Source organism: Mesoplodon bidens (assembly GCF_964165515.1).
Source record: "Mesoplodon bidens genome assembly, chromosome: 3".
NCBI lineage: Eukaryota > Metazoa > Chordata > Mammalia > Artiodactyla > Ziphiidae > Mesoplodon > Mesoplodon bidens.
In genome coordinates, this window is record NC_138178.1 from 2,844,041 (window position 1) to 2,867,755 (window position 23,715).

The 23,715-nt window shown below is 42.8% G+C and overlaps 1 protein-coding gene across 27 annotated transcripts in view; it reads right to left on the minus strand.

Moving 5' to 3' along the window:
- Positions 1 to 23,715, minus strand: part of ZNF438 (zinc finger protein 438) — a 391,097-nt gene that overhangs the window by 157,597 nt on the left and 209,785 nt on the right. For 4 of the 27 annotated variants that reach the window (XM_081230079.1, XM_081230070.1, XM_081230066.1 and 1 more), the window contains exon 1: positions 10,377 to 11,835. The exons of 16 other annotated variants lie outside the window; for them this stretch is intronic. The gene's annotated coding sequence lies outside the window, so the exon portion shown is untranslated. 7 more of the 27 variants (XM_081230069.1, XM_081230063.1, XM_081230065.1 and 4 more) reach the window with 4 other exon arrangements.

The following is a 23,715-nucleotide window of genomic DNA, read 5'->3' on the forward strand; positions in this document are numbered from 1 at the left end:
GTCCCACCACCCCTGTGGACACTGCCCTGGTCTGCAGGACAGAAGCTGGCTCACAACACCTTGCTCTTGGGGGTGGGGGAAAAGAACAGGACTAACAGCAGATCTGAATACGAATGTGGTTTAGAAGTGGCACGCATCGTTTCCACTCCCACCCACCGGCCAAAACTTAGACATGTGGCCTCATCTGCCTACAAGGAGCCTAAGAAATACAATTTCTCTGTAGGCTGAGCTAAATATGAGAGGTGAGAGGGTATCCTTCTCCCGACTCTGGAAGAGTCGTCTCCTTCCTAAAGGGACGCCCATCCAATCACTGGATTCCGCTCCGAGTCTACGATCTCTGCAACAGATATCGACGTGGCTCCATCCCAGCCCAGTGACCTACAAACTAACAGACCAGGAACCTTTTGCTCTCCACCACCAGCACAGCGACCAAAATACAACGAAACGAAAATAAGATGAATGCAGTTAAGTCTCCCATTCTGAAAAGAAAAGAATGGCAAATACACATTCTTACCAACGATGAGATACGGCTGGACGAGAAAGGCAAAGAATCCCCCCTCCACCAAGGAAGCCAGACCCTTGGTTAAAGTCAGTCCTGTCCTCTGGGGGGAACAGGAGGGATCTCCTTTATCAGTTTGTCTGCTGGAGCCTGGCTTTGCCTCTGGAAAATTCCTTTTTTTTTTAATTCCCATCATCCTTTCTAGCCATATGTGAAGTGCATACGGAAAATCATGTGCTCCAAAGACGTGGCAAAGAGCTGGTGCCAATTTGGGGGTCAAGGGTTGATTTAGGTGTCAATGTCAAACCCACCACAGGCTTTTACAAGGCAAACTTGCGGCATCTTTGCCAACGTAATCCTCTCAAAAATTCAGCATGTCTGTTTGCCTTCAGTCAGTACCACATGAAAGCAACCACAGCTAAAGACAGTCCTGTCATAGATACTAAGCTTGTCTTTTCTCCTCCTTCACTTGCTGGCTGCTGTGGCAGATCCATCTTTCCCTCAATTCAAGGTGAGCTACCCTGAGGTCATCTGACTCATGACAGGAGGATTAAACCACCACACCCCAGTGATGTCAGGGCAGGCCACGTGACTTGAGACGGCTCTTCCCGTCTGACTGATTTCAGGCTCAACCATTTAATTTGCTTTGGCCAATAAAATATGAACAAAAGTAACACATGCCACGTCCAAGCACCTGATTCTGCCACATCCTTTTCCTTCTGCCACAGAATAGCAATGTCTCCAAAAAGCCTATTCCTTTGGCTTAGTGGAACAGACGACGTGGAACAGAGCCACGGACATGTCATGAGTAAGAAATCAACCTTTGTTGCTGTAAGGGAGCTGAGACTTTGTGTTTTTAAGTGCAGCTCTACCTGGCCATGGGGAAATTTTGATGGAATTTAACAAGTAATAACAACAAGTCCCTCAAAATTAAGGACTTGTTATTCAACAAAGGACGTTCTAGACAAAGTTAACAGACAGGCAAAAGACTGGGAGTACGTATTCGCAACATCTAAAAGAAACCAAGGGATTTAATATCCAGTGTATGCCAAGGACTCTTGAAAAATAACAATAAAAAGACAGGAAGTGCAATTGAAAATTGGATAAGACACAAGCAGACAATTCACCGAAAATAAAATCAAAGTGGTCAGATAAAATACAGGATGCCCCATTAAGTCTGAATTAAAGATAAATAATGAAAAAAATTCAGTATAAGCATGGCCCGACTACTACATAGTATACACTTATACTAAAAAATTATTTGTTGTTTATTTGAAATTCAAATTTTATAGTGTCCTGTATTTTTACTTTCTAAATCTGGCAAGCGTAAGTGAAATCCATGTGGCTAACAAGTGAATGAAGAGAAGCTGAGCCTCACCAGTAATCAAAGAAATGCAAATTAAACCTACGAGATACCATTTTATATCCATTATATTAGCAAAGTCCAGAAAACAAGGCTTTTATTGAAGTGCATATAACCCTGTATTTTTCCATTTTATTACAAAAGATCACCTAGCCTAAGATTCTTTTTTCATCATACCACTAGGCAATAAAAGCCCGACTATTCACTGCATGTGCACAGAGAAAAACCACACTTCAAATCATAATTTCATACAGTAGGTAGTAAAGGAATAATCCCAGTAACCATGGCCAGGCATCATAGACTTCTTCCTAGAAAACTTAAGTGCCTATTTAGAATAAATTTGTAGAAATGAAATGTTGAGGATGGAATATGCTTGAGCATCATTTCGTAATCAACAGCTCTTTCATAAAGAACATCATAACATTAATTTTGCTACTAGATGAAGATTAACCTCTTAAGGTTAACTCTCATAGCAGGTCAGAAACTTGGACTGTAAATAAAAACAAGAATCAGGCTTCACGGTTTCAAAGAGCTTTCACGTAAAAATGCTTTATCTAAATCACAACTATAGCTTTAGCACTGGATGATATCCATCTGGAAGGCAGAGGTAAGACACAAAAGCTGTAGGTTAAGGAAGAGAATACGGGGACTTCCCTGGTGGCGCAGTGGTTAAGAATCCGCCTGCCAACGCAGGGGACACGGGTTCAAGCGCTGGTCCAGGAAGATCCCACACGTCGTGGAGCAACGTAGCCCGTGCGCCACAACTACAGACCCTGCATGCCTAGAGCCCGCGAGCCACAACTACTGAGCCCGCGTGCCTAGAGCCCGCGCACCTCAACAAAGAGCAGCCCCTGCTCCGCTTGCCACAACTAAAGAAAGCCCGCGCACAGCAACGAAGACCCAACGCAGCCAAACAATAAATAAATTAAATAAATAAAATAGTTTTTTAAAAAAAGGAAGGGAACAGGAGAAGCCTATAAACACAACGTATATAGCACCCATTCTTCGTGTAAATACAGCATGTATGCTATTTTAAACAAAATTTCGATACAAAACACAAAGAACACCAACAACTCATTTTGCCTTCTTGAACTTCTAGGATAAATAATGCCCTCTGAGTTGATTTTAACATCTCCAGAGGAAAACATTTTTAAAACTAAACTCTTACTGTGAGAGATCAATTTAGAAAAAGACCAACATTTTGGCACAGTTCCGAGAAATAGTCATAAATAGCTCTTTATTTCATTCCGAAGCATAAAAATATTTCAAAATAACTATTAAACCAAAATACTTTATATGAATGGTACTCTGATATAATAGTTGTGGTAAACTGATTTACAGATACTAACGTGACTCAGCCTCCCTTCTATAAAAGACATGCAATATAATCGTGAACCCTTCTAAAATGTTGGTAGGGATAATTGCTAGTTTGCTTTCAAAAGGTGATCACTTCTGGAGGTACCTCTAAGAACAGCAAACACAGCAAGCTTTTAGATCTATAATTCAGCCTCCATCAGGACGAATTGTGGCAGGCAACTGACACAACACACCCACACCCCCACAAGAGAGAAAGGTAAACATAAAAGTCACACAGCTTTCACCGTAATGTCTAAGGCATTAAAGTATTTCCATAAATCACATATTGTCTTTTTAACTACATATAAAAATAATCCTTGAAACAGCCTGGGTCCCAAATATCATAGAATCCTGAGGCTACTAGGCAGGAAACAAATGATATTCACTGCACTCTTTTTTTTTTCTTTTAAGTTTCAGAAGAAAAGCAAAATCAGAAGTGTTATATTAGCACCACTGCTAACAAAGGTTTGACATAAACGTGGAAAATTTAAAGTACCTATTCTTCAACTTCAAGAAAGGAAAAGATTATTCCTTGGCTCTTGTCCCAAGCTGGGAACAAGTAAACGCAGAACCGGTTTTAAATAAGCCCCGATCAATCAATCCTTAAACTCTACTCAATATTTCCACTTAAGTACACAGCTGAGAAAGTAAGCCAATCAGGAACTGCCCCCCTTCAGTACCCTCGCTCCTCAAAGCTGGCCAGTCCCTAAAGTCCAAGTTTAAAGTCAACCAATCCTTAAATTGTCTCACTTTTGAAAAAAAAAAAAAAATCCTAAAACTCCATGCTTCCTCAAAATCCGACCTAAGTACATCTCTGCCTGTTTTGAGGACTATATTCTGCAAGCATAATTCTCCCTTGCTCAGCAAGTATGAAATTCAGCTTTGATTTAGCTACACTTGAGTGGTGGTCTCTTCCTTCAATAATACGATAAATATTATGGTTACTTGGTTATTAGCATTTTTCTTCATGAAGGTAAGAAAAATATTTGTTATAATAATTCAACTTTATGGAAAGTTGAGAGTCTTTCCCTTTTAAGCCTAAGTATAATCCTACTAGCCCAATACACAGCTGCACTAACAAAGGGGTCCCTTTCCTTCTCCTCTCAATCCCAGACCCACACCTCACACTATCAATGGTCCAAACCCAGCCGATGGATGTACCATATGAAACACTAAAATTTCCAATTACTGAAACTTGTATCAAGAATTGAGTATCATCAAATAGTCTTCAAAGAATATGGTAACTGAGCAAATATTTAAGTAGATACTCTTTCTGATCTAATAGAAATGACAGTGTGGCCTGGTTTTTTAAGATCTGAAAACCTAAATTCTAAATCCTATCTTTGAGATTGGTTTGCTTGGGTAAACTGATCATCTCTTCTTAAATTTTTCAGTCTAGAAAATAAAGTGACCATCACCAGCTCCTACCACCTCACAAAAATGATGTATGTACTCATTTAGAGTAAGATAAACTCTAAATGTTTCAGAAAGGCAAATAAAACCTAACCATTATGTTATTTTGTTTGTTGCTAAAGTCAAGTCAGTTTGAGGTTTAGGTCAGCATGGAGAAAAAGTACGAAAAACTGTCTCAATTTGACATAAAAGATGGCTGAAGAGAGTAATATAGGTTCTAATTAGAAAATTAGAATGAATGGGAGTCCTATCCCAAATATAAATCCCTCTATCAGACTGGCAAAGTGAATCGTGCGAGAGGGTCGCCTGACCCAAGTACACTCAGATACGGCTGAGGGCCATGTTTGGACGGCTTTTGGACTTAGTGTTCTCAAAAAATCCTAAATGGCAAGTAGTGCTGCCTTACGGTTTATCAAAGCTCCGTGAAGTTTCCACTCAAGTTCAGTCAGAGTAGGATTACAAACACTGAATTACCAACTGATTCAAGTTAACATGAACATTTGACTAGGTGTTAAAGGAAACCAGAATGTCACCGCAAGACCTGCCATTTTGGCATATTGGTTATTTTGAAATAAAGGCACTTAAGAAATAGCAGGTACAAGAAAGACACTCTGAGTCTCCTTTGTTCCTCCTGAAAGCAAGAGATAAAACTCCCATGTGAAAGGTACTTTCCCTGTACCAGGAGGAAGACATTCTTATCAGCAGAGGCGGGGAACTGGGGGCTGAGAAATCTGTACAAACAAACCTTATTACAGTAACCCTTACCTTGCTGTTACCCCCTCACCACTCACTACCTCTGGCCCACACCCCTTTGTCAACTCTTCACAAAGTTATCGTTTGTCTAAAATGTGCAAAAGCTTCCTGCTCTGGTCACTTCTTCAGGTCTTCATTCTCTTGTGAAGGCTCCCATGCATATGTAAAAGTTTAATAAAATGTGTATGTTTTTCTCCTATTAATCTGTATTATGTCGGTTTAATTCTCAGGCCCAGCTAGAGACCCAAAGAGGGTAGACGAGAATTTTCCCTCACCTACAGTGCCAAGAGGCCTACTTAGTTAAGTTAGGCATAGATTTGGTGAATTCATACAGAAACTGTCGAATTTATTTCTAGAGAAGAATCCATGGAGAGGCAGTATATTACGCTCAGGGGAAACAGTCAAAACTACATTATGGGTTTGGTGACCTTGAATAAGTTACTTAATATCTCTGAACCTGTCTCCTCATCTATAAAATAGGAATTATTTCACAGGACTGTCAGAAAGATTAAAAGAGATAACGATAACTAGTACCTTTAAAAGTGTCCTAAGCATCCGGACCTCAGAGTCCTAGAGTTACTTTTGTCACTAACTTGCTATAATACACATGACAAGTCATTTGATCTAAGTCGGTTTCCTCATCTGTCAAACAGTGGGGTAATGCATACCCTACACATTTCATGGGGTATTTATGACAATCACATATGAAAATTAATGTGAAAAGGATTTTTCAAATATAGAGAAAGCCTGGGAGTTTTGACTGGGAGATAATTAATTCCACACCTACAAAAATGAAGAGGATTCATACTAACAAACTTGTTACAACCCAGGATTATATAATGCCCCAATTAACTTTACTAGGAAAAAAATTTCATGCCTAAGAACATACCCAACACACTAGACACGTTGGCAACCACTAGGCCATTAGCTACAAGAATTCTTTTCCACGCAATAAATGCACCAAATTGGCTCAGCTCTCCAATGAACTAAAAGCAGTTCAACACAATCTTTTGTTCAAGTCAGGTGTCTGCCACTTAAAACTACCCCTTCAATTTCTAAAGCATCAGGGAAAAAAAGGAAAAGAAGAAAGCTATACATTGCAGGGTTTCTCAACAGCAGCAGTGTTGACACTTGAACCAGATCATGTTTCAGTGTTGGGGTTGCTCTGTGCACCGTAGGGTATTTAGGCGCATCCTTGGCCGCCACCAACTGGATGTGCGGAGCAGCACCCCTCCCACACAGCTGTGACACCCAAAGATGTCTCCAGGCATTGCCAGATGTCCCCAGGGTGAGTTGGGGAGGGGACAAGATCATCCCCAGTTGAGATCCACTGAGCTACAGCCATAGTACTACCTTCCAGTCGTATTTATCTCACATCTCTCTCTCTCTCTAAAGACTGGTGGCTTACAATGCAGTCTGAAAAACTAACAGTTTTGCAATCTAAGAACTCAAGAAAAGAATGCTGTCTGTAGGACAGTAACTTCGTAAGAAGAATTGCAGGTACGGTAGTGAGTTACGGTTCAATTATCTCTTCCATCAACATGCTGTTTTTGCTTCATCCTCTCTTAAGAATTCTCTTCTTGGGAGTTTTTTTGGGGTGACAATTTGGTTAACCTGTCACTAAAGCTTAGTCTCCACCCAGACTTACTAATTCTTATTCGTTAGTGTTTACGTGAAAACAAAAAAAATCAAGCCTCAACGTTTTAATTTCTAAGCAACCAAATATGAAATTAACCAAAATTAAGTGTTACATATCTATTTAAATTATTAAAATTAAACATATTCAAACATTTAAAATATTAAGTAAAAGTACACAAATTAGTATTCAGCTATTACTGTAAATATATAATATATATGTTGAAGGTAATGTGCAAAAATATACGAAGTAGAATTTTAAGAATTACATTTAATGCCTACTACATTCCATCACTGGGCTAGACACATGGTTTTCTACAAGAAACAGTTTCCATAATATCAGTACTTACATTGGTACTCTTAACATGGCAGTTTTTAAATTTGCCTAGGTAAGTATAAATTTTAAACGCAATTTGGATAAGTTATCTAGGATGCTATATTTCACCTGGTCAGTGTTAGAAAGAGTGGCTTCTGTTGTCTTCAAACAGGACGGCTGACCATCACTGCCCCTCTGCCGGGAGCTACCTGACACAATTAAATAATCGTCAACCTGCTCTCCCAGCGCCTGAACTTAAAAAGTGACAAAGCCTGAGCCATCAACAGGCCACTTAAGATGCAATTCTACTTTATACCATATCTAATGTTCTTAAGGAAGCTAACTGCAATTGTGGTTTAAAACAATAGTGATAATCACTTCAACTCCATTAAATTTAGGGCCACTACAATAGCAGATTTCAGATTTGGGGACTGCACACTGAGACGGCACATCTCCACTTTTCTACTTGCGGAGGATTCCTGCTTTAGAGTTCTGGTGGACTTGGTTATTCAGATCAACTCTCCCACTGAAAGCTAAAACAGCTAAACAAAATATAATTGTATCTGTTGTAGGGGAAAAGCTCTGAAACTAATCACGAAATCTACAATGGTATAAATTTATCAATATATAATCTGTAATGGTTCAGATGTGAAATACTCACATTAGGAAGTAATAAAACCGTGATAAATGTATGGAGATTATAGCATGCCCTGAAAGAAATCAACAGAAATAACGTACCTATTTTTGTATGTATGGTTCAAGTTCCTGTGTTTCCACATTGTTCCACATAATTCCACTCATGACAAATATCACCAGATCCTCTTTCTCTGACAAGAAATACAGCTCAGTGTTAACGGGATGATCAGCAGAGAAACTCAAACTCATTCCGACGTGTGGAACTTTGGCCTGATTCACTTAACCGGGCGGAAACCTGCCTAAACACTTCACACAACCCCTCCATCGCCCTCTGTTATGCAAGCTGCAACATTTTAAGGCAACTCCCTTACTTCACCAGCGGGCCCTGTCAACAATGATGTAACAGACCTGGAAAAAACTCATCACTCCACCATGATATTCAAATATCAAACTGTATTTCACTTGGGGAAAATTATACGGTTGCCAAATAAAACTAATGCAAATACAGTAAACTAGGCAAGGCTCTGAGTCATTCTTTTCTTGAAAAGGACTCTTGGGGGCCCTCGAATCCCTCCTGCGACCGCTCAGGCCTTCTTTTGCTCCTCTGACCCCGCCCCGCCCCGCCCCTCAAGCGTGCGGGGCTGAGCGGGGGCGGCAAGAAGGCCAGGATGCACTCAGCAGCGTGCGCGCCGTCCACTCGAGTTTTATCCCCACGGGTCCTTCCTCGCACTCTGCTCCTCCAGAAGGAGAGCTATGTTTTATTCATCTCTGAGCTCCCCAAACCTCAGCCAACGTCCTGCATATAAAGTCATGCCTAACGTCCACTCCATGGCAAGCACCAGACTCGGGACTAGAGACAGAGAAGAGGAAGAGATGCGGACCTCAGCTTCTGAGCCTCACGGAGGGGGAATGTTAGGTGTTGGCTGCCTGAACGGAATCAAGTAATGACGGGCCAGTTAGCACAGCGCCAGCTGCCTGTGCCTTTCTCCCCTTGCCCATCAAGGCTTAATGAGGAACCAAAGAGGGCCTTCTCGGAAGAAATACAAACGTGTGTCTTCAGCCCTGACCATTCCCCTGAGTTCCACATCCATACATCCAAGGGCCTACTCAACGTGTCGACTCGCAGGGCGTTACAGGGATAAACTGCATGGGCTTGGAAGTCAGACGGCTCGGGGTTTGAATCCCAGCTCCATCACTGCCCAGCTGGGTGCCAGCAGGCGGGTCACTTTGAACCTCTCTGTGCCTCTGTCTTCTCCCGGTAAAGTGGGGACCCTGATGCCTCCTGGCACACACAGCTGTGATATAAGGATTAAATGAATTAACATGTGTAAACATGCTTAAAACCCCATCGGACACACAGTTCACGCTTACACGGTGCTAACTGTTAGTCCTAGCGCCGGTCCTGCTGTTACTATGTCTGTCGGGCATCTAAAACTCGTCCAAAACGGAATGCACGGTTTTCTTCCCAAACCCCTTTCTCTCGTCTCGGGAAACAGCACCACTATCCATCCACCAGCTGTTCCACCCTAAAACCTGAGAAGTCATCACTTCTTCCTTTTCCCCAGCCTCCAACTAGCAAGTCCACACCAGCACTCCTGGCTTCAGAAGCTTTCCACGACTCTGACGACGTACCATCGCCTCGCCAGTACCTCCCTAGTGCGGGCGCCCACCGTCTCTCCCCCGGGGGGACAGCAAGACTCTCCCACCTCCCCACTCTCAACGCTCCCCGCTCCACGACCCTCCGGCCAACTCTCCATCCAAGAGCACTGAAGTCAGATGCTATTCCCGTGATGCAAACCTCCCTGTGGCTTTCCGTCACGCTTCGAGGAGCATCCTCACTGCCCCACGCCTACAAGGGCCCTAACTGCCTGGCCCTCCAACGCCACCGGCCACCACCTTCCCCCCTCCTCGCTCCGTTCTGAACACTCTCTCCCTGCCATGCCTTGGCCACGCCAGCCTGGCTTCCCCTCAGCGCACTGCGCCAGGGTCGCTGCCGCCGCAAGGCAGTAGCGGTATTGTCCTTCCAAGTCCGGACTCAAGTCGCGCTGCCCAAACTCAGATGCTGTCCCTGTCACGTTTCAGCTGTGCCACCCTGAGCAAATTCTTAAACCCTCTGTGTGTCAGGGTCCCCATCGATAAAAATGGAGATAGTAATACAGACCTCAGAAGGCTGTAAAAACGTCATCAGGCGTTTAGACGAGGGCCTCGCACACAGTAAGGTCCAGGCAAGGTTTACTGCTGTGATTATTCCTGCCCGACATGCTCTTACCTCAGGCTCTTCCTCTCCCGTCAATCCATTCGACTACCACCCGCTTTGAGAGGCGTCCCCAGACAGACGCCCTCTGAAACGACCTGCCCTGCTCTCCCACTCCCGGCCTCGTCTTCCTTTGCTTCACCGCACTCACCGCCGTCGGAAATAACATCACGACCTTGCTCTTTGCTGCCCGGTGCCCCGCCGGAACGTGAGCTCCACTAGGGTGGACACGTCGTCTCATTTGCTGCTCTAGCTCCGCTTCTGACCCGGGACCTGACTCTGCAAGCACAACACACTTCTTCCCCAGGTTAGGGAACCGGCGTGAATTTCTTAATAACGACACCGTACTGAGCCGGCCTCTCGTTTTCACCTTCATGACCACAGCTGATCCTCAGGAGAGCGACACTACGCATGCCATCACCTCCCATTTGAGGGAGAAAGCTCAAGTTCCAAGTTTGGGTGACTCATCTTTGGACGCAAAGGCTAGTAACGAGCAGAACAAAGGTTCGAACCCCTGCGTTCCCAGTCTGAGGCCCTTCAAACCAGGATGGAAGAGTAGTAGGCCCTGGAGCTGCCTCTACAGAAACGGGATCTCTCGGTCTCATGAATAAATACACCGGGGGTGCCTGGTCCTCTGCCCTTCGAAGTTCCTGACAAGCACCTGCCCTGCATCTGAGAACGATTTTGGCACAGCAGGAACGCGTCGGCGGCGCACCAAGCCCGGGCGGGCAGGCAGCTACGACGGCGGGGCGTTCCAGAGGGACACGGCAGCACCCCGCGACTCTTCCGGGGCGCTCAGAGTTCTCTCTGCCAACCCGCACGGCGGGGCCTCATAATATCGCCGAGAGCGCGGCGGTGACGCTTCCAGCGACTTCTTGGCCCCCGTCCACCACGTTCAGATCGGCCGTCGGGCTCGAGGGTGGTCCAGGATCAGAGTGGGCGGAGGAAGGCGGGAGGCAGACCGTGGCAAGAACCCCGGCCCACGAGACCTCTGTCAGAGGGCTGCGGGTCCCCACGTTCGCAGAGTAGCCCACTGCCTTTGTACGCTTTCTCCTGGCGCGGTCACATGCTAGTGTCACCTCGCGTGCTCTCACGACGCGCCCGGCCCTGGGGCTGCCTCGGAGGGAGGCCGGAGGCCGCTTCGCCTCCAGTGTACGCGAAAAGGACACTGAGGCAGCAAGTGGTCATCCCTGCAAGTGGCTCCGCCTCAGCCACCTGGTCGCTCGCGGGACCCCAGAGGAAGCCCGGGCGGGGTGGGGTGGGGGGTCTCCACAGGAACCCTGCACCCCTGACTCAGTATGTGCAGAGGGGAACCCAGTGCCCACATAGAGGAAGAAACAAAGGGGCCTCTCCCCCCGGACTCCCCCTTCCCCGGCCTACATCACGGCCCCAGGGGAGAAGCTGCGGTGCTGCCGGGGCGCGGCCTCGCCTGCTCGCACGCCCGTCCCTCCCGCCGCGGAGGGCGCGCTCCCGGCCCGGGAGGGCACCTGTCCCGTCACCGCGTTCAGCGGCTCCCCGGACCGCCCCAGGAGCAGAACCCACGGCCACCACCGACTACGGGGGTGCGAGCAGCCGGGTGAGCCCCGCAGGCCCGGGGAACTGCAGAAATCCTCAGAAACTTACAGTTTTCCTACCGCGTGCGCGTCACGGCGAGGTGACGTCACGAGACCCGGCGCCCGGGCAGGTCAGGCCGCGGGTCGCCGCCGCCCGCCCCCCAACGGCCCCGCCCCCCGCGCGCCGGCGGGAGACACGCCCTTCCTCAGCGGCCCCGCCCCGCCGCGGAGCCATGGGCGCGGGCGCAGGCGCAGGCGCAGACGGCCGCGTGGCTGCAAATACTCTGGGAACCCAGCAAGCGGGCTGCCGCCCGGGGGCTGGAGTAGGAAGCCAGGCTTGTGAGGTAGATTTTCCACAGACATTGCCTTCCCTCCCTCACGTGTTCCTTAGAAGTCCTCCACATGAGGAAACAGCCATTTGCTCTTCACCAGGTGCCACGGGCGCCTCGGCCGGGAGGGGTCAGCTCTCCCACCGGCCCTTGCTCCTGCCCCGCCCCCTCAAGACTCCGCCCCAACTGGATAGGCCCTGACTCGGCCCCGCCCACGCTGATTATGCTCCGCCCCAGGCTCCGCCCCAACCGGACCTGCTCCGGCTTGGCCCCGCCCACATCTGCTCGGCCCCGTCCCCTGGGGCCCGCCTTTCCGGCTCCCGCTCGAGGCTAGGCTGGCGCCCGGCGACCCCACCCTGTCCCGGCGGCTCCTCTAGCCTTTTACTTGAGTTTTTAGCCTCTACCCTTCCTACTGGGTTTCCCGCTTTGGCTCAGTGAGACGACTTGAGGACTACCGTTCTCCTCTATTAAGCTTCGCAGGCGATGATCTGTACAAACAAGGATATTCGCTTCTTCGCTCTTGTAAACTTTCCGCCACCTCCTCCTCCTCGCGTGACGACACCTTCCTGCGCCCATCCCACGGGTCTCTGCCCCTTTTTAGGCTCTTTCTTGTGTTCTTACAAATGACGAGTGCTGGTTCAGAGATGGCTCAGTGGAAGGAAAAAGGAAGGCTCGAAGAGCCGACATCAATATACTAAACATTTATTTCTGACTTGTAGGATTCTTATATTATTACTCTTATAGGCAGAAAAAAAAACCTTGATGCTTAAAAGTGGCTCAGACAAATATGTCTTGGGGAAAAATAAAGAATGGGAAAAACAGGCCTTGGAAATAGACGCTAAGGAGGAAGTACTGAGGAGAGAAAGGATCACTTTTAAAAACTTACTTGGAATCACGACAAATAGCTAGATGAAGCAGGGAATTTTGCCCGGCAGCTCCAGTGTAAATAAAACCTGAAACAATTGTTTATTTACACTCTCACTGAAAATACTGTAGTATTTTTATAGGAAAGAGTGATGCGGGGGAATGTTAGCCTTTAACGCCTGATATCTGGGCTGGTTAAAAATAAACGTATTATTCAGGAAAAATCCACGTAAGTAATTAAATCTTAGAGAAGTTTCTGATTCGGATATTATTCGTATATTTTATCTTAATATATCATACAAGGTTTTAACGATCATTATCAAATGATATAAGAAATTTTTAAAGTTTGTAGATAACAGTTTTAACAAAAATAAGGTTTTTGTTCTGTGGAGCAGGGTTATAGAAGAATCAGCACTTCTTAAAAGTTCTGCGTATTGAACAAATGACAGTATATTTTCCTTGCAAAACAACAATTTTAAGAAACTTTAAATTGTTAATTTCATTATTTACATGCTTATAAAATCCCCAAAATTGGAATTCTTTTTTAAGGAGATTCTAGATACTCCTATGGGAGCATCCCACACATCGTATATGACATCTGTCCTTTTATGGAATGGAAATGGTTAACAAGTATACACCAAATGCATTAAAAGTTCTTCAATACAAAATACTTCTGCCTCTGTAAGATGGTATGACAGAAGACATTCCTTTCTTCTCATCTTATTATTTAGCAAATTTTTCCTCTTGATACCCCAAGATTTTCAAACAAAACAAAACAAAACAAAAACAAAAACCTCCTGTCTTGCTAGATGCAGGAAAGAAGTAATGCAGCCAACAAAAGATTGACAGGCAGAAAGCGTACCCAAACAAGGAGAGGAACCTCAGGGAATATCAAGTAGAAATTTGGGGGAAATACATGATCAGATACAGTCAAGTTTCTGTAACAGACTGGAATCTGATCTAGACAAGTAACCAGGAGCTAGGGTCAAACGTATGTTGATATTAGAGAGAGGAACTGTTAGGAGAACTGCTTTCTTTAAGGCAAAACAAAAACAAAACAAAACCCTGGACATTCAAGCGTTAGCACTGGAAGGACTGAGGACCTTCCTTCACTCTGGCCCTTGGGGTTTCAGTTTCCCCTGGTGGTTGTTTCACTTTGGTATCTGCTGCCCCTAGCAAGCTGGGTTCCAGGGCCCTGTACTTCATAACTCTTCCTTTTGTCCTACTGGCAAACTGCGAAAAGCTGAACCTTAACACTAGGGGAAAATAAAAGGTTGAAATATAATGGCTAATATTTGTCGAGTGTTTATATGCACCAGACACTGCATTAATTCATTTAATCCTTGCAACTGGATGAGGAAAGTGCTGTTATTATCTCCCATTTACACATGGGGCAAGCAGAGTGCAGGAGACCAAGTGTCACACATCTCACAGCCTCTGAGTAACAGAGTCAACATACTCTAGAATCTGCAGCCATAACCACTGGTCTGTATTGAGTTTCAAGTAACAAGGCAAGAAACAGGGACTTGGAAAGTGCAAGATCTGTAAATTCTAGCTCCTAAAGACTGACCACAGTGTAGGGGTATCTTCTTCACTATTTCTTGGCCTGTCTCCGCATGGATACTTCTATTTCAATTTTTGAGGTGCCCATCATGACCTAGTAAATTGATTTTGTGACCCATTAGTGGATTACCAGCCTGAAAAACACTAATCAGAATCCAAAATATCAAATATCAAATTGTATCCCATGCAATAAGGGTAATTTTTCCCAAAACACAAGCTTCAGTAAACTACTGTTTCAGTAATGTGTGTGTTTTCTGAGTTGCTATGTTAATGTATTTCTTACCATGGATCTCAATTCAAAAAGTTTCAAAAACACTATTATAACCACCACTTGCCTGACTTCTATGCATATTTCATCATTCAGAATCAAGATCAAGACAAACCGAATCCCATTCCAACCCCCTTGCATCCCCCCCCCAGCTCCAGGATCTGCTCGAGGTAATCAACACAATAACCAGGTCACTTCTACATCCAGAAGGCTCTTGTCTCCAGGACAAAAACCAAGACTGTAATAATGACAACATGATAAACATCCACAAAACAAGCGTTACACCCAAACAAAGAGAGGCGGTCATGAGAAAGGAGCAGAGATGGGTAGCTGGGTGGAAGGAAGAGCGGGAGCAGAGATGGGGGGCTGCAGAAGGACACACGCTCATAAGCCCACAATCTTACAGCTGCAGTGACACGACTTGCAAAGTTCTATTTCGTATCTCATTTTATCACCTCTCTTCTCCCATCCCTTTACTCAGCTAATTCTCCCCATCCTTGGGATCTCTCCTTTGCAGAAACTTCCTCCGAGAAGCTTTCCCTAAACTGCCTTTGCTCTGGGCCTTGGAAATGATTTTCACCTCCTCCCCTGCTGGACTGTATGCTCTGTGAGAGTAGGGGTAATATTGGTCTTGTTCAACCTCAAAGGTTTACTGGTACCTGAGGACCCTACCCTGAGCAGGTACTCACTAAAGATGTGTGGAGGAATGAATGGATGGATACATGACCTCAAATCCACACAATGGCTGGTTTCTTACTCAGGATACTAGTTGCTTTCTAAACAGGGGGCACTGTGTTAATAGAAATAATACCGAGAAGAAAAATCCTTTAGGAGGAAAAACTGTTTGAAGGATGGTGCAGCATAATATCGCAAAACCCTGAACAGGGTCAGCTTGCCTGGGTACTTCTGTGCCCAGTTATTTGGAGAAATCCAGTAACTGCTCCAAGCTTCAGAGGGGATTAGGATCACTGAATGTTGTTCAGAGTGAATGCCCTAATAGGGTGTTAGCCCTCAGGGAACTTTGTGAAATCAGGGCAGGCCACCTGCACCCTTATTTGCATGAAGTCCCTGGAAAGAAATTGACAGGCACTAGGGAACAGCAGTGAATCCTTTCAGACAAAGGATATTGGACAAAGGGTGGGGGAGTGAGGAGGGAAACGGAAAGCAAGTCACTAGTGGTGTGGCTCTGAGAGGCCAAGTCCATGACTGAGTAAAGGGCCAGGTGCATGCTTTCGGGTGAAAAGCTGAAAGAACCAAGCTGCCCTGTGGGTGTGTTGGGATTCGAGGGCAGGGGAAGAAGGCGCAGGAGAAAGAAGAAGGTGTCAGAAAGATCCAGAATTCCTCAAGGAAGAAACCTCACCGACCACAGCACCGCAGTCAAGCAGAATGTTCCAGAAACAGGCTTGAAGTCTTTGCATCTTCGGCTCTTCCTCCGTGGGATCTGTTTTCTCCCTTATCTCTTGGAAAAAGACCTAGTCTTTCTTCAAGTCCTATCATTAACTGCTTCTGCTAAAAATAGCCAACTTTTTTGAGCACTTAGATCTAAATCATTGATCAGCACTCTACGTGAAATCTTTAATCTTCACAACAACTCTTCAGAGTAGCTACTATTTTTACGTCTTTTACAGATGAGAGAAAAAGTGATGTTAAGTGACTTGCCCTAGGTCACATAGCTTAAAGTTATCTGACTCCCAATTTCAGCCTTAAATACTTCCCTGGAGCTCATTGCTTTGCCCAGGTGGTCAAACCGTCTCTTCCCTCTGCTCCTTAATGAAACTTCTATAGCACATGACATTTAAATGTCTCTCAAATCAGAATGCATCTTAAAATGGAAAGGATAACATAATTTAATTTTTCTTAGTTTTACAAAAAAATAATGATTTATCTTATCACTGATAGCATCTTTGATTTAATAGCACACAGTATATTGCTTTATAAATGTTTATACGTCTTTCTCCCCACTAAGCCATGAATTCTTTGAAGACGGAGATTGACTCACCCAACTTTGTGTCCTTAGCACCTAACACAGTTCCCGGAATGTAAAAGGCATTGGGCAAATTTCTTGAATTCAGTTGAGGAGGGTATGTTATCTCCCTGACAGCTGGCAGGTGGGTGCAACCTAGGAGACAAAAGTCATCACTGTCATCACCCAAACTCTCGATTATCCTCAAAGCCCTGTTGTTCTGGGAAAACAAAGTCACAACTTCTCTGAGTTTTATCCCAGTTAAGTTCTATTTGGCTCTAAAGGTATGTGAAGGTTCCCCTTGGTAATTAATTCGGCATGTCTCTTCTCTACTTGACAAAATGTCATTTATTATTTACCCTTTATGTTGGGTTCAGGCAGTTTGTAATCAATTAAAGCAATATAATGAGGCCAAATTAAAGTTAAATTTTAAAATCTGATTTTACAAGGTCAGAGGGAGGGGATATGGGGATATATGTATACGTATAGCTGATTCACTTTGTTATACAGCAGAAACTAACACAACAATGTAAAGCAATTAAACTCCAATAAAGATGTTAAAAAAAATGCATTCATGTTATGTACATTCTCAACCTTTCTATTATCATCATTGATCTAGAATAGTGGTTCTCCATCCTGACGACACAGTGAGAGCTGTGTAAACTTCAAAATGTAAAGCAATACTCATGCGATGCTGCTGGTCCAAGGATCCATACTTGGAGAACACTTGCAAAGGTGAAAGAGGGACTGACAGTTGGGGGGCGGGAGGGGAGGGGGAGGGGGAGGGCATCCACACCAGTTGTAGGTTCCGTCAGTGGCTCACCTGTACACAGGGCCCCAAGGAGTAAGTGTGCTCAGGGAAGCTAGACATTAGGATTCTGGACAGACAGTCCTGGGGTCAAACTTGATCCAGAGGCATGAGGCTTTTTATCTGTGAATGGACTACAGAGACCCACGGGCAGGAATGACCAGGAGTGGCAGGCACGGGCACCAAGAGGCTCTTCCTCCATTGTTGTACAACCCAAGGGAGGGAATAGGAACAAGGAGAGTAGATAGATAGATACACAGATACATAAATACATAGATAGACAGATAGTTGATAGATAGATAGATACATAGATAGATAGATAGATAGATGATAGATGATTGATAGATACATAGATACAAAAGATAGATGATTGATAGATACATAGATAGATGATAGACATAGAGAGATAGATAGATAGATAGTTATCGAGAGATAGAGAGATAGATAATAGATGATTGATAGATACATAAATAGATACATAGATAGATGATAGATACATAGGTGATACATGATAGATAGATGATTGATAGAGAGATACATAGATAATAGATGATTGACAGGTACATAAATAGACAGGTACATACATAGATAGACAGATGATAGATACATAGATGATAGATAGATAGATGATGATGATAGATAGATAGATAGATAGATGATAGATAGATAGAAGCATTTTCTGCCTCTCTAGGGTGGAAGCTAAGTCACACTGGATTTAATTTAGAAAAATTAAAGAAATGTGATAGTTCTTGTGACTTGGGTATCATGGCACTAAGTTATGGATGTGACAAAAGCTGATATATGTACAGGAAAATACCTTATATTTGAATAATGCTTTATTGTCATATACAAGTTCTCATGCTCTACTTATGATCTGATTGTAACTACAAAGCGACCCATTAGATTGGGTACAAAGCAGAGACAGAGTAATGCCAGCAGAAATTTAGGAAGCTACCTAAAGAGCCCCAGACATAGTGACACCCTCACACAGAGAGATGTTTGTGTTTTCTGACTCTTACAGTTGAGAAAAATATTTTCTTATCTAGACATCTGCCTTGTCATCAGTATCTTCTTATTTATAAAAGCAAAAATTGTTTTTTTCACTTTAAAATTTTCGTTCCTGCCATATCGATCCAATAAAGTGAGCACATGACATTTTTACTTATACACACACACACACACACACGTACACACACATCTAGGAAAAGAGATGCCCACTTTATACTAAGTTGCTTTGAATTTTTCTTTAATATATTACTTCTAAGGCTCTTTTTCAAATTTAAAATATTATATTATTCTTGTCAAGTAGAGTAGACCAGTTTCTTAATATGGGCTTGGTGATCAATTCACTAGTAGCTAAAGCATTAAAACTACAGTTGTCTCATTCCTAGATGTCCCTCTCTTTAAATAAATTTGGGCCATTTATTTAAAAGCACAGAGCCTGGTACATGGTCAGTCCTCATTTAATGAATGAATACTGATGGTTATACAAAAGAACTTTTCTAAGAAACAAGAACTGAAGAAAATGAAGGCTCGTGGCCATTTAAGTGTTGCTCGTTTATTTTTATGTTTATTTTTTAGAGGTTACATACTCAGAATAAAATTCAGAAATAATAAGTGTACAATTCAATGAGTTTTAACCTATATATATATAGCCATATGCCCACCACACAATAATGATGTATATTATAGAATACCTCTATCACCCAGAAGGTTCCCTTGTACCACATTGTGGTCAGTCCCCCCACCCCCTCCCCAGCTCGGCCCCTGGTACCAGTGGTTCCTTTGCCTTTATAGAAATAGATTCATGTAAATAGAATAACATATTATTTTGTATCTGGAATTTTTATTTAACACAATGTCTTTGAGATTCATCCATATTGTTTTACCAGTAGTTCAAACATTTTGTATTCCTCCGCAGTATACATTTTTATGGATAGATCACAATTTATTTGTCTGTTCACCTGTTGACAAACATTTCAGTTGTTTCCAGTTTCTGCTTATTATCGATTAGACAGCTATAAACTTTGGAGCACAACTCTTACGTTTTCATTTATCTTGGATAAATACCTTGTAATGGGGCTGGATTTCATGGTGAGTATATCCTAAACTTTATAAGAAACTGCCAAATTGATTTGCAAAGTGGCTGTACAATTTTACATTCTCATCAGTAATGTACAAGAGTTCTGGTTCCTTTCCATTGTCATCCCCAAATGGTATTGTCCAAATTTCAACTCTTCTATTGTTTATGTTCTACTGTCTGATCTAAGGAAGATTGGACTCACCCAAAGTCACAGAGATTTTTCTCTTTTGATTTCTTCTGGAAGTTTTATAGTTTTAGCTTTCGCATGTAGAACTATGATCCATTTTGAGTGAAATTTTTGTATAGGGTGAGGCAAGAGTTGAAGTTCTTCTTTTTCCATGTAGACAGCCAACTGTTCCAGCACTGTTTGTGCAAAGACTTTCTTTCCCCTACTGAGTTACCATGGTATCTTTGGCATCATCACAACCTCATCTTTTTCACGACGTCCAATCTGATCTCCTTCTAGCCAATCTTTCCTCACTGACGACTATCCTTCCCCTACAGTCAGGGTTGGGCTAAAAAAATAACAACTACAACAACAAAAGTTAGGAGTTTGGGATTACAATATACACACGACTATATATAAAACAGATAACCAACAAGGACCTACTGTATTGCACAGGGAACTCTACTCAGTATCTTGTAATAACATATAATGGGAAAGAATCTTTAAAAGTTTTATTGTATATATTATATATCTGAATATATAATATATGTGTGTATATACATATATATGTATATCTGAATCACTTTGTTGTACAACTGAAACCAACACAACATCGTATATCAACCATATTTCAACAAAACTAAAAAAAAACCCAAAAAACCCATAAAGCTTCTGTAGTGGATTCCATGACCCATCACTCAGCTCCCTCTTTAGGATGGAGTCTCTCACTCCAGCTGCAGGATGTGTGGTTTGGGGATGGCTCCTAGCTGTGTCCCTCACCAGGAGTTGCTCTCACCTATGGGAATCAGCCTGGCCCAAGCCTCGTCTCCTCCCTGGGGACAGCTCCCATCCAATGACTTCTCAGGGCAAGTAAGAAGGTCTGGCCACCTGGTGGGACAACTCAAGATGGGGCAACTCTGAATGGCCATTTCAGCTCCCAATGCCCCCATGGGATCAGCTGCAGCCTCTGATGCGCCTGCATGGCCACCCATATCCCCTCTTCCCACCCCTCTTTCCCTTCACTCTCTTACAGGTACTGTTCCCCAAATTATTCCCCATCTGAATGCTGCATGCAAATCTCAGGGTTTCAGTGACCATATCTTAGGGGAGTCTACTTTTGATCATCTTAAAGCTGATTATGTTATTTCCCTGCTTTAAATCCTTTGCCTACAGACTAAGGTATTCACTCCTGAATTTGGCCTACAAATGCGTTCATAGGCAGGCTCCAATCCCTCTCTCTGTCCTTGGCTTCCTCTGTCGCCATTGACTCTGTCCTTCAGATAATACATATCTGTATCCCCAAACTCCCCAGACCCACTTCTTTGGGTGTGGTCTTCTCTCTGCCAGGGATAAATTTCCCACCTTCTGCTTTTCCTTCTGTTCTGCCTTGGATGGAATGTCAGCTCCTCTGGGAAATCTTCTCATGGTGTCGCCACAGTACCATGTGACCCTTGATCTGAGAATTTACCATCTAACCTTGAAACTTATTTGTTTACCTATCTGACCCTCCTACTAAATTGTGAGTTCCTCTAGGCAAAGACTGAATTCTGGGTCCATGTGCCATCTTCAGTGGGTTATAGATTTTCAATACATTTTTGGTGAATGGATGAATAATAAATACAAACATAAGCCGGACACTATAAGAAAAAGTACTAAACATTTGGAAATTTTTGCTATACTTCTTTCCTCATATCTTATACCTAGAATATCATGCATCTTCTTTAGCAGAGTCTATAATTTGTTTAAAATCTTTTCTGCATTCTGGACTACCATGTTGACCAGTAAAACAAATCTAGGCAAACACTTCAAGGTGAAATGAAATCCAAACCTCAGATCTGTACAGTTAGCTATGTCTGTAAACCAGAACTGGGGGAGGAATGGGGGTGAAAATGCCAATAATGTCGAGAGAGAGAGAGAAAGTACTGATTAAAAACTGGATTGGCTGGTGAGAGACTGGAAATTTTCTTCCTGTTCCCAAGAGGCTTATTTTTTATCTTTCTTTTTCACATGGTAAAGCGGCAAATTAAATTGCAAAGTTAATTCTCATCACTAAGGAAGGGATTCCAAATGTATTAATTAAGGATTGCTGAGCATTTAAATTTTATTCATGAGAATGAAAACTTTTAAATAATTAAACAATTATTTGTTCTCTTTTACAGATTTATGTTATTATAAAATACTACAATTTAACAACGAGTGTTTAGGCTCTAGGTTCCAGAGACTTGGATGACTATTTTAAAATTAGAGCTGTGTTTATTGATATATTTGATTTTATGAATTATGGTACTGGAGTTCCCTTGAGAGATGATGTTCTCTTTTCTTCCAAGATGAAGTCCTTAGCAGGATGAGATCTTATCTTGCAGGAAACCGTGAGTTCACTGTGGAGAAGAGTGATTTGGATTTTGCTCTGGTAGAACATAAAGTACATTTTGAAGGCTTTACTGTCTCTTTCAGTGATTTATCTTATGCATGAAAATAATCTTTAGCCTTGTTCACAACAGATGAATCTATCTTTATAGAAATTGAACAGTCGTTCTGCAAGAAAACCTAAGAAAAACAAAATGATTTCTTTTTGGTAAGGTAAACAGTATTGTATCTTTGACTGAAAATCCCGGTATTTAAAGCTTATGTCAAAATTCTTATTTTAAACAGTGAGGTAGTCGTTGGAAAAGTTGAAATCATTGTCTTCTTTATAAGAAAATGTTGAGATTATAAATTCTACATTGTGAAAATGGTATCTGAAGATAAAATTCTAAACAATTGAAAACTAAAGAATATGTTTCTTTTCCCAAATTTGCCTCACCTTTTAAAGTTGAGCTTGGATCCCTCTGCTACTTCCAGTAAATAAGCTACTCTAACTCCCAGATAATATTAAAAATATAACTGCCTAGAAAGGAAACAACTTTGGAAGTTAGGGGGCTTCAAGCAAAACTAAATTATAGTGCTTCATCAAATGACACCAATAATCAAAGGGGTTATTTAATGAAATCATGGGGGTTTTGTTAAGAAAATAAAAGCTTTAGCTTTTTACATATGGACAGAGAAAACGTGTATAGCCCCCACGTTGTCCTGTCGTCACCTTGACGGACAGAGATCGTTATTAACAAGAGTGTAATACAGGCATCCAGAGAGTCTGGAATTCTGTCTCTGTTAAGATTTAGATCGTGCCAGTGGCTAGCAGCTGTTTTAAATTTAAGAGGACAGGAGTGAGTTAGCGACATTTTGTAAGAAATAAATGAGCCCTCAGTGCACACCAATTGCTGGTAAATTCAGAAAATGATAAACATTCTTCCTTGAGCAAGAAAGTTAGATCGGAAGCACACCTGCAAAGATTTATTTTCAAAACAGCAAAGATGTTGCTGTGCAACTGAAATATTCTATTTTCACCTTTTCCCCCCAATTTTTCTTCAGGATGGTCTCCTGACTTCAGTTGCTCTCATAAAATCTGAGAATTTTTGATGAAAATAAAACAAAACTCAGAAATTCACAGCTCAAAAGTGTCCAGTTTTAAAACCTAAGTCAATTTCCATTAACATTTGCTCAACATAATTTTCTTATTTTGGTCTATGCTTTTTTTTTCTGTGAAAATAGTATCAACATTTTAAAAAGAATGAAACAAACAAAAAAACATTAAAAAGCAATTAAAAACTGTACAGAAAACTGAACAGTTCTTAAGCCACCCAATAAGGGGGCCTGCTAGCACCAGAAAACAACAGATAGAATGTCTTATGCTTTATCCTGTGACTGGCATTCCAGAGAGTTGGTGAAAACCTTTGAACAAACCTCTTCTTTAAGTCAGTTGTGTGAAGTTTTAAACTACCAACTTTCTAGTGTTTCTAAATATTATGTAATCGATGTGAATGAGAAAATTTGTATTTCTTAATAAACCTAAT